The 12,005-nt window shown below is 41.9% G+C and overlaps 1 protein-coding gene across 1 annotated transcript in view; it reads right to left on the bottom strand.

Annotated features, from left to right (window-relative positions):
* Positions 1 to 11,661, bottom strand: part of LOC138369122 (sperm-associated microtubule inner protein 5-like) — a 50,730-nt gene extending 39,069 nt beyond the window's left edge. The window contains exon 1 of the mRNA XM_069332063.1: positions 11,298 to 11,661. The gene's annotated coding sequence lies outside the window, so the exon portion shown is untranslated. The remainder of the gene's footprint in view (positions 1 to 11,297) is intronic.
* Positions 11,662 to 12,005: the final 344 nt, after the last annotated feature.

Here is a 12,005-nt window from a genome sequence, read left to right as displayed (position 1 = left end):
TTACCAGCGTTCCATATGGTGCCGATGTTATCCTGTTTATGTGTGCCACCGATGTTAGAGATGGAACTATATCCACTCCCAAATCTCTCTCTCTCTCTCTTTCTCTCTTTACGATTCTTGGAGTTGCCTTTTCCTTATGGTGTAGATGCCTCCTGGCCTGCTTTCTCCCTTTCTCATCTTCATAACATTACACTTGTTGGGATTGAATTCCAGCAACCATTTGTTTGTCCCTCCCTCAGGTAGGTCAGGCGTGTATGTGTTGCAGAGTGTGTAAAGCGAGTGTTGGGAAGTGTGTGTGTGTGTGTGTGTTGAGGAGTGTCTTGAAAGTGTGTTGTGTCGAGGAGTAAGTGTCTTGGGAGTGAGTGCGTGAGGTGTGAGTGTCTTGGTAGTGTGTTATTGAGTGTGTGTGTGTGGAGTATATTGCTCTCTTTTTAATCCTTCATTTATTCTTTTTGTTTTGTGTTCTATTGTTCATCCATCTCCTTATCCCTTTCTTTCTGTCATCACCGTCTCTCTGCTTCTTATCTCACCAATCTTTAATTATCATCGTGTCCTTTCTTGTTCCCCAATTCCTCTCGTCATTTCTCCTGTCACTCTCCCTCCTTTCTTCTACTCTTCATCACACCATCACAGGTAATGTCATCACAGATCCTTCCAGTATTCATCTATTACTCATCATGCCCTTATCCTTCTCTCCCTTATTCATCTCTTCATTATTCTTCTTACCATTGTTCATAATTTCATTATTTATCCTCCATTATTCATACTCTATTATTCATCTCTCCATCATCTATTACCGCATCACGCAGGGTCCAAAATACATCACTACTCAACAGGTCGTCACTACTCGATAATTCATCACTACTCGAGCACTTCACTAAACTATTCACCGTCACTAAATCATTCACTCTAAATAGAATGATACTATTCATCGCTCTATATTTGGGCACAACTCAGCCATTCACAATCACTACAATATTCTTCACCCTGATTATTCTGAGCACCAGCTCAGAGCTCCAGGGGCTGACGTTACTGATGGTGTTACTGCTGCTGTTCCTTCTCCTCCTCCTCCTCCATCTTGTCTCAAGTTTGTGTCCGTTCAGTAATGAGTGAAGATGATGATAAGGAGCAGGAGGAGAAGGCGGAGGAGGAATAAGAGGAAGCGGTCAAGGATGGGGAGGAGGTGGAAGATGTGAGTATGAAGCTTCAGCAGCAGTAACAACAACAGCACCAGCAGTAACAGCAGCTGCTGCAACAGCAGCAATTAATTTTCCTGCAGCTGCAAATAACACAGATACAACTATATTAGATACAGCAGCAGCTACGGTCCCCGAAGCAGCAGCAGCCCCTGAAACAGCTGCGGTATTGGCAGCACTAACAGCAGCAGAGCCGGTGGGGGATGAGGGGAATCATAAGCTGGGCGAACAAGAGGGGTAAGGGGAAGGGGTAAGGGGTAAGGGGTAAGGGGAAGGGGGAGACTCTTTTAATATCTCCCCAGAGGGTAACAAGGGGGAGCACTTGGTGAGTACCTAGAACATAACGAGGCACTGATAAGAGAGAGAGATAAGAGAATGGCCGGAACAAGAGAATTCCAGCAGTCAAGGATTGTGGGAACAGCGGGTTTAGCAGATAATCTCGTTCATTCTCCAAATTACCCAGTAGTTAGGAAGTGGCAATCTCTAAGTGGCAATCCTGCGTGGATTTTGTCTCCTATTGATGATATATCACATGTGATATAATGATAAATTATATCACATGTGAATTACTTGTCACAGACATACAAACACACACATAGACGCACGCAAACACACACACACACACACACACACACACACACACACACACACACACACACACACACACACACACACACACACACACACACACACACACACACACACACATTCACAAACAAACACACACATACACACACATTCACACACATACACACAGCCACAGTGAGTGAGAGGAGATATGATAGAGACATATGAAATACATAAGGGTGATTGACAGAGTGGAAAAATGGAGGGGCAGGCATATTCGCAAAGAATACCAGCAGAACATGAAGGCATAGTTGGAAATTAGAGACGAAGATGAGCTGTGGTGTTGTGGGTTAGTCGGAAAATGGAATGCACTAAAAGAAAAGTTTCCGGAAGCCAACTCTATTTACAATTAGTAAACAGAGTTGGCCAACTCTATTTACAATTAGTAAACAGAGTTGGCCAACTCTATTTACAATTAGTAAACAGAGTTGGCCAACTCAAAGTAAACATGATAGGAAAAATCTTTGCTTGAGTCATTTCAAGCTTATATACCAGTAAGCAAAGATATTTTATGAGGAAAATGAGCAAATTAGATGAGTTAGATGAGGTAGTGTATACACAGTGACAACTCCACGTGTGAGGATGTTGGCTGAGTGGATTGTAATCTACACGATTCAATGCCAACCATTCAGACTATCTCTTCAGACACAGAGGAGATGTGGCTGGTGAAAGTGTATCTCACAAACATTATAAAATTTATAACCTTCAATTTACTTTCTCTGCCCCCCCCCCCCTCTCCCTCAAGAACAACACATCAAGAAAGACGTGCAATATGTGACTGCCAAGTAGTAGTTCCCACTCGTTCAAGTAGACAAGCAGATGTGTTACCCAAGACCCTCGCCCTCGAGGCGTGAGACACGGACGGATGGAGGGAAAAAGAAATATATATATCAACAGGAAAGAAAACCATCTTCCGCCACCCTACCGTAATGCAACTTTAGAAACAAAAAGATCCTCCTAATTGATATTCACACTTAATATGTCTGTCACTGTGACTCACTGTCAGCTGTACACAGGCATCACAGCACCTTGGCGGTGTCACCGCTGGATTTGAAGCGAGGATATCCTCTGAATTCCGAGGCCCTCACAGTTATCGCGGATATCAAGGTGAGCGCCCTTTGGCAGTTTTGTCAACACCAAGCAGCTCGTTCAAGTATTTGTGAACATGTGTGAGATCTTATACACGACTGAGGGATGAATGATTCTCAACGCCCGGGAGTGAACAGTGATGGCTGCTTGACGGGTCCCTGAGGACATGGCGGAGTCTAGTGATCGCCTGTGTGCACAAGTCTTCAGGAACCATCTGCTTCAAAGAAAGATCTGTGCGTCCCAGAAAGGAAAATAACTTGTATTTCTTCAGGATGGTTACACAAAAAAAATATTCTTTTTCAGTGAAGCGGAGTGTCCACTTGTGAGGAAAGGTAAGCAGACGGCTGACTGGACACGAAGATGAAATTGCTTTTTATTGTCCATAAAGACGACGATACCTCTGATTGCCCGGTAAGACGAATGGGTGTCTGATTGCCTTTTAAAATGTAAAAGCTTTTCGTTGTCCAGGAAGGTAAAGGAGCATCTGGTTATCCTGGAATAAGATAATAAATAAGCTACCCTGGAAATTTGAGAGATGGAAAGGTTGTTCATGAAAATGAATGATCATTTGCATGTCAGATGGAATTATTAACCAGTTGCTGTTTTCTATGACGATTGTGTCACTAAGAGTTCAAAATCCAATTAATAATGTTTGCTTCTCCTCAAATATTACTTACATATTCCATAACCATTCCTTAACATTGCTTACATATTCCTTAACACTAGAAAGTAAAGGGACGACGACGTGTCGACTTGAGAATGGTCCAGAATGGACCGAAGCGTCGTCGTCCCTTTACTTTCTAGTGTGTGGTTTAGTCAACATATTTCAGCCACGTCATTGTGACTCCTCGTCTGCAGTATACACATATACATAACGGTATCTAATGGTACCAACAATCTTGGTTTCCATCCAGGGGGTACCAACAATCTTGGTTTCCATCCAGGGGGTACCAACGATCTTGGTTTCCATCCAGGGGGTACCAACAATCTTGGTTTCCATCCAGGGGGTACCAACGATCTTGGTTTCCATCCAGGGGGTACCAACGATCTTGGTTTCCATCCAGGGGGTACCAACAATCCTGGTTTCTCTCTAGTCGGTACCAACAATAGGGTCTCCATCCAGAGATCCCAACACCCATGGGTACCGACAATTCGTGTCACCAGTGGTACCAAAAACTGGCGTCACTTCCCAGTACTACTAATAAATGGAACCCCAATTGACGTCATGTTTCAGTGGTACCAAGAAGGGCGTCACTTTTCAGTTGTACCAACAACTGACATCTTTTACCAGAGGGTACCAAAAATTTATGTCTAAATTAATCTAAATTATTGGGGTCACACTTTCCAAATTTGCTGGGGGATGGTGTGGGGGTTGGAGAGTGACATAGGCTGATCTGGTTAGCCTTAAGTTAAATATTTTAAGACATACGAGCCAGAAACCCTATTTCCACGTCTAAAGTATTGAGAGAGAGAGAGAGAGAGAGAGAGAGAGAGAGACAGAGAGAGAGAGAGAGAGAGAGAGAGAGAGAGAGAGAGAGAGAGAGAGAGAGAGAGAGAGAGAGAGAGAGAGAGAGAGAGAGAGAGAGAGAGAGGGAGAGGGAGAGGGAGAGAGAGAGAGAGAGAGAGAGAGAGAGAGAGAGAGAGAGAGAGAGAGAGAGAGAGAGAGAGAGAGAGAGAGAGAGAGAGAGAGAGAGAGAGAGAGAGAGAGAGAGAGACCGACCGACCCCTGTTAATATTATTATTAACCAACCTCCCCTCAAACCAGACTCTACTGACTGTCCTACATCAACAGGACTCTACTGCCCGTTCTACATTAACAGGACTCTACTGCCCGTTCTACATCAACAGGACTCTACTGCCCGTTCTACATTAATAGGACTCTACTGACCGTCCTACATCAACAGGACTCTACAGACCGTCCTACATCAACAGGACTCTACTGACCGTCCTACATCAACAGGACTCTACTGCCCGTTCTACATTAACAGGACTCTACTGCCCGTTCTACATCAACAGGACTCTACTGCCCGTTCTACATTAACAGGACTCTACTGCCCGTTCTACATCAACAGGACTCTACTGACCGTCCTACATCAACAGGACTCTACTGACCGTCCTACATCAACAGGACTCTACAGACCGTCCTACATCAACAGGACTCTACTGACCGTCCTACATCAACAGGACTCTACTGACCGTCCTACATCAACAGGACTCTACTGACCGTCCTACATCAACAGGACTCTACTGACCGTTCTGCATCAACTCGTACTCCGCCAACCGTCCAACTCAATACACAAAAAAGTGACATTGCGTCACAGCTACCAGGATAAAAATAATTGATGTGCCCAGTTAGACATGTCAAAGACATGATATGTCCAGCATATCTCTCTCTCTCTCTCTCTCTCTCTCTCTCTCTCTCTCTCTCTCTCTCTCTCTCTCTCTCTCTCTCTCTCTCTCTCTCTCTCTCTCTCTCTCTCACCACCCATAACTCCTGAACAAGAGACTCGTTACCACATAATAGGTTCCGACCACTCAGATTTTAATGTGTAATGTGTGTTTTTTTGGGGGAACTCTGTATTTGCCACAATAAAGCCTCGCAATCGGGCTATGTTTGGACGCCACTTTCCTAGTGCTTTTCTGGGTTAAAAATAAGGATATTATTGCTGGGTGAGACGTGGTGAACATGGTGTTGTACAGGCTGGTTGGCTCACGCTGCGTGTTGAACATGGTGTTGTACAGGCGGGTTGGCTCACGCTGCGTGTTGAACATGGTGTTGTACAGGCGGGTTGGCTCACGCTACGTGGTGAACATGGTGTTGTACAGGCGGGTTGGCTCACGCTACGTGTTGAACATGGTGTTGTACAGGCGGGTTGGCTCACGCTACGTGTTGAACATGGTGTTGTACAGGCGGGTTGGCTCACGCTGCGTGTTGAACATGGTGTTGTACAGGCGGGTTGGCTCACGCTACGTGTTGAACATGGTGTTGTACAGGCGGGTTGGCTCACGCTGCGTGTTGAACATGGTGTTGTACAGGCGGGTTGGCTCACGCTACGTGGTGAACATGGTGTTGTACAGGCGGGTTGGCTCACGCTACGTGGTGAACATGCTGCTGGTGCTCCGTAGACAAGATGTATTTCAGAGGTGACCTAACTGTTACTCATCTGTTATTGAGTGCTGTCGACTGTTGATGGTTTGTTATGATGCTATTGTGGGTTAATTGTTTTGTTATGATGCTATTGTGGGTTAATTGTTTTGACAAGTTGCTAAGTGTTGATTTGTTGGAATGTTATTGAGTATTGATTGTTTGGTATAGTTTATGTTGATTGTATGTTAATAATCATTCATTGTATGTTAAAGCGTTGATTGTATGTTATTGAGTGTTGATTGTATGTTATTAAATGTTGATTGTTTGTGACTGTGCATTATCAATGGTTAATGCTTCTTGGTATGATTTTAGTATTCGTTGCAAGGTTTATGCTATTGATTATTGATGATCTGAATCTGAATGATTAAAGCTGGTGCATTGTTGATAATCTTGGCTGCTAAGTTACTGGCATATTCGTTAGTGTGTGTGTGTGTGTGTGTGTGTGTGTGTGTGTGTGTGTGTGTGTGTGTGTGTGTGTGTGTGTGACTGTATCCTTGTATGTCAATTCGTGCGTGTGAATCTTTGTGCGTCAATTCGTGTGTGTGTGCATCTTTCGGATTTTGCAGCATTTTCCGTCCTGGGAAACCAGTCTATGAATATGAATAAATATATTGTTCCCAATGAGGGACCTTGGTCGCGGACAGGTCACATGACCCCTCAGAGCTATAATGCTGCCCCCTGATGGCTATTTTAAACACTAAGCTCTAAACTTTTACCAGGACTATTCCAAAGCTGATTTCTTGTCATCATCTTCCACAACGTAGTGAACGTGTCCTGGGCTCAATCGTCGTATGTTGTATTTACAAATGAATAACTTATCAACTTTATTCACGGAGGTCGACTTTGTTTTTCCGAAAGTTTCTGCATCAGAATTACCAGCCAGTTTCATGCACGTTTAGAACGAATGATATGAAGGTCATGTTTATGTATATATATATATATATATATATATATATATATATATATATATATATATATATATATATATATATATATATATATATATATATACACATGAGAGAATGTTTGCCTGTCCAAAGATGGAGGTCTGGCGCTTGGGGCTCGTAACTCCCAACTTTGCAAATGGAATGGTCTGGGGTAGGGGACGGACATAGACTGGTCGGAGTAGGCCTAAGTTAATATAAAATAAGATTTGTTTACGTGTGCACAGCAAAAAGTCAACACCAGCAATCAACAGCCAATTAATGCACAACTATATTCTACCCACATCAAGACCCCGAACCAACATAAAAGCAGCAAGAGGAAGTATGGGCCAATAGGCCTTCTGCAGTTACTTCCATTCTTATGTTTTCATACCCATTTTATTCCCATTGTTTCGTGTTCTGGCATATGCTCTGTCACCTCACCCAAAACCTTTGTGCCATATCACCTCACCCAAACCGAGTATAAGTATAATGTATTCTATGTGTAAACTAAGTCTTTGAAAATGTAATAAGCATTACGAAGCGCGTTCAGGCATCAGACCAGAAATAAACTATGAATTTTGGAGAGTTAATTTATCAATTATTCTCGACAGTGAAGAGGAACGTATGAAATATTGAGAAGATTCGTGTTAGAATTATTAATTTTACCCTTTCGGTCATATTCAACAACATACGTTTACAAGAAAGACTGTTACCAATATATATATATATATATATATATATATATATATATATATATATATATATATATATATATATATATATATATATATATATATATATATATATATATATATATATATATATATATATATATGAGGGGTCGCAACTGGTTATGTTTGTAGAGTCCCTCATCCTCGAAGAAGAGAATATGCCGCACCTGGGGGAGCCATGTAGGGCTCCCACATGCGCTCACATATTGTCTTCTATCAACCCCAATATATTTGTCTTTATTTTATTTTATTTGAAATTTGATTACATAAAGTGGGTTACAACATTCGTTACATAAAAGTTAGCAGTCACAGACTGTCGAGGTCCCCCTAGCTCCTGAGTGCCGTGACCCCTGGCCTCGTAGGTTCGAACCCTGTAGAGATCATAGAGTTTATAATGATTTACAGCTTAGGGGCCATTCAGTCTTTGTTTCAACCTTATGCTCAGAGCATTCACAGCATGTGGCAGGGTTTGATGAAAATCTGTGCCCAAAATGCACCACGAGTGTTGCCGGGGTTTGGATGGTCATGGAGCTCGAGTGGTTGAATATGAGCTCCAGGACCAACTAATCCTGAGAGTTGGTCAGTCGCAGGTTCGGACCTGGCCTCGCAGGTTCGAATCCCGTCGGTCTTATAGACTATTAAGTACATATTTTGCTTACAAAGATTCACACAGATTAACACTTGACGAAATAAATTGACGATAAATCTTATGATCAAATGACTTATTATGAGATGAAATCACACAATTAGTTAACATTATCTTGGCATATTTAAGATTCAAGATATGGACGCCAGCATTAGTATCTGGCACAAGTATTATCTATATCCTATTGATATCATATCCTACATGAGCTAATCACTTATAGAATATGATCTATTTAATCACTACACAGAGAGGGAAACAATGGTTTGCATATATGATTTTGCGATGATGTCATGGAAAACTTGAGGAGTTGTGAGAGTAAAGAGAGCGCTGAGAGTTCTGAAAGTTCTGTGTTTTGAGGGTTTTGATAGCTCTGAGAACTCTACAAAAAAAGAACTGCAAAGTTCTCCTCACACTTAAAGTTTTGATTTTGACGTTGATGACTTCAAAGGTCATTCATGGAAAATAGAGTACTCAGAGTGTTAAAGTACGATACAGTACTCATTAACAAAGCCTCAAGCTCCTTCCGTGTTTCGTGCTTGGGTTGGACGGTCTCGCTTCATGCAGGTCGGCGTTCAATCCTCGACCGTCCAAGTGATTGGGTACCATTCTTTTCACCCTGTCCCATCCCAAATCCCTATCCTGGACCCTTCCAGGGGCTATATAGCCGTAATGGCTTAGCGCTTTCTCTTCATAGTTCTCTCCCCTTCCGTGTTTCGTGAGAGTTCAAGTGCCTCATCAGCCAACATGATGAGACGCTCTTGAGAGTGTGACTGAGTGCCTTGTCACTCAGGTAAACAAGAGTTCGGATTGAATAAATGAGGGAGAAAGAGCTGACTTAATAAGACAAAATGAATGAATGGAAACGAAGTGGCATAGAAATAAAACAATTTGCCAAAATTAAAATTACACAAAATGTTACAAACACATATACAGACCCCATAAACGAAACACACACACACACAAACACAAGAACAAAACAACATTATGTTGTGCACGTGGGTGGTTGCTAGACTTCAACTCGGACAAATGCAAAATAACATGGCACTCAAAATTGAGGAATACGTACATCGGATGGAATATCAGGAGACACTTCTTTAGTGTCACAAGAAAGTGTTGGAAGTGGCTTCATGAAGTGATCGAAGCGAGATCAATCAGTAACTTTAAAAGCACGCCGAGAAACAGGCGGACTGGGTCATTATACATTATCAAAGCCTGGAAAAGCAGGGCTAAGGAGCTCCGCTCTGAAAGCACATTTATGCAGGTGCATATAGGTGAGTACAAACACACATACTCACGTACACCCATAAGAAATACGTGTAAACACAATCACGAATACAAATACACTCACAATCACTAATAACAAAAGCAAACACCTCACACACAATCAAGAATTTAACAAAACCACACAGAGTTACGCATAAGAAAAAATAGCACATAATTAAATAATTTGCATCGGTAATTAGTTATGTAATTTCCAATGAATAATCCGCCATCATTAGTTATTTAAAAAAAAATCATTGTCCTTAACAAATGTCTAAATTCCCCCGCTAACTTTTAACTAATCACAGGACTGCTTGAAGTAATTAATTTACTTTGCCATTAGCTTTACAATTAACCATTCCAAAAGAAAATCGAAAACCATTAAACAAATTCACGAAGATATCAGAGAATTGTTAAAACCATTAACCAAATTCTTGAAGATATCAGAGAATTGTTAAAACCATTAATCAAATTCTCGAAGATATCAGAGAATTGTTAAAACCATTAAACCAATTCTCGAAGATATCAAAGAATATCAAAACATCATGTGGGATAGTTTTTGCATCACTTGAGAATATATAGTCTTGAAACTTCATGGGCATCATTGAAATACAGAATATGTGGGAGTTCTGTAAATTTTTGGACTGCAATTGATATTTCATACAAACTCGGAGATGTCATGATTTTCTCATATAGCTGTCTGTTTGTGAAAAGGCAATATCATCTGGGTATCTATCAGCATAAGTAAGTTTTAGTAAAGTCATCTGGGTATCTATCAGCATAAGTAAGTTTTAGTAAAGTCATCTGGGTATCTACCAGCATCAGTAAGTTTTAGTAAAGTCATCTGGGCATCTACCAGCATCAGTAAGTTTTAGTAAAGTCATCTGGGCATCTACCAGCATCAGAAGTTTAAGTAAAATCATCTGGGGTGTCAGCAAACATCAGTAAATGTAAGTCAATGTCATCTAGATATCCACTATCTGATTTGGTATTAATTAGTTTTTATTTATGGTAAATATTTATCCCTCCATGTGTGTACAAGAGATACAGAGGAACTAAAACCACTCTCCCAGGCTGGTAATGTAACTTATAATAAACAATTCTCAACACGTATGGTGCGCAAGCTCGTCTTGCAGCCCCCTTTGGGGGGGGGGGGGGTGGTGTTTCGCTGGAACATTTACTTACACAGTAATAACATCAACTCACATACTCTAAACTTCTCTATATTATTTCCCAGGATAACATTTCATCTATGGCGATCATAGTAAGAAGCAAGAGGATCATTCCGGGCTCGTTCACTCAGGACACACTGCGCCAGAAAACTACAAATGCTTTGGTTCAGTTGTCAAATCCGCTTGCTGAAATGGTATCCGATTCTCTGGTGTCAAGTGTGTGTTGCCAGACCATCACTACCATTCTGTCCAACTAATGCTTGCTGGCACGAACCCAGGTCACGCTACGCTCGCTACAAGGCCGCCAAAATAGACTAGATGAGCGGTGATGACGAGCGCCAGCCAGGTCACTGCACTACTCACAGTCCAGGTGAGGATAGAAACAGAGTTCTGGCATCTGTTCTTGACGCTGTCTATGCCTCACACGATGTTCCCGCTCCTCGGGTCTACGCCACACACGTCACAACTCACTAAAGAACGAGAACAAAGTAAGAGAACTCACAACGTGACCGCTGGCTGACGGGTTGTGTTTACACTACTGCTATAGCAACCAGAAATCAATATGGCGGCTTGCAGCCGATCTTTTCCCGCCTCGCAACTAAGAGAGCTCTAATTCTTCCACCTCTTGTCTTGACGGTGAACGAGTGTACAGAAGCACGAAGTATGATGACTGACTGAGAGACTGATACTCAACTGGTGAGGTGACACCGGAGGTGGGAGGCGGGGCAGTAGGAGGTGCAGATGATGGGAGGCGCTCTGCGACACACAGGAGGAGAGATGCCAAGTGTTCCTGGCTGCCGTCAATTTATGGCTTGAGTTTTCTGATTTACGAAGCCTGGCGACGCTCAAATAAATTTACGTATACAATGTTTCATCTTTCACATGTATGACAATTATTAATTCTCGTGCTAATGGATAAATTCTACTAAATAAATAGTATATTTAATGCTTCTGTACGTCTGATTAACACACAGTATAAATCAAATAAATATTACGTAACTCAGAGTTTAGAAACCTTCTCACTGAGGAAAATATGTTTAGCAACCACTGTTTGCTAACGAAGATGCAATATATCTCTCAACATATACGTTTTATGAGAGGGGTAAGAGAGACTTGGCAACTCTGTCTGGGAACGAGGGAATATAAACAGAGAGATTAAACTGCAGGACAAATGACTCTCTTCAGTGTGGCCACAATTAACGAAAGGGAT

Source organism: Procambarus clarkii, chromosome 27 (genome assembly GCF_040958095.1).
Source record: "Procambarus clarkii isolate CNS0578487 chromosome 27, FALCON_Pclarkii_2.0, whole genome shotgun sequence".
Taxonomy (NCBI): domain Eukaryota; kingdom Metazoa; phylum Arthropoda; class Malacostraca; order Decapoda; family Cambaridae; genus Procambarus; species Procambarus clarkii.
Note: the sequence above shows the minus strand (reverse complement) of the source record. Positions and strands in the feature narration are given on the sequence as shown.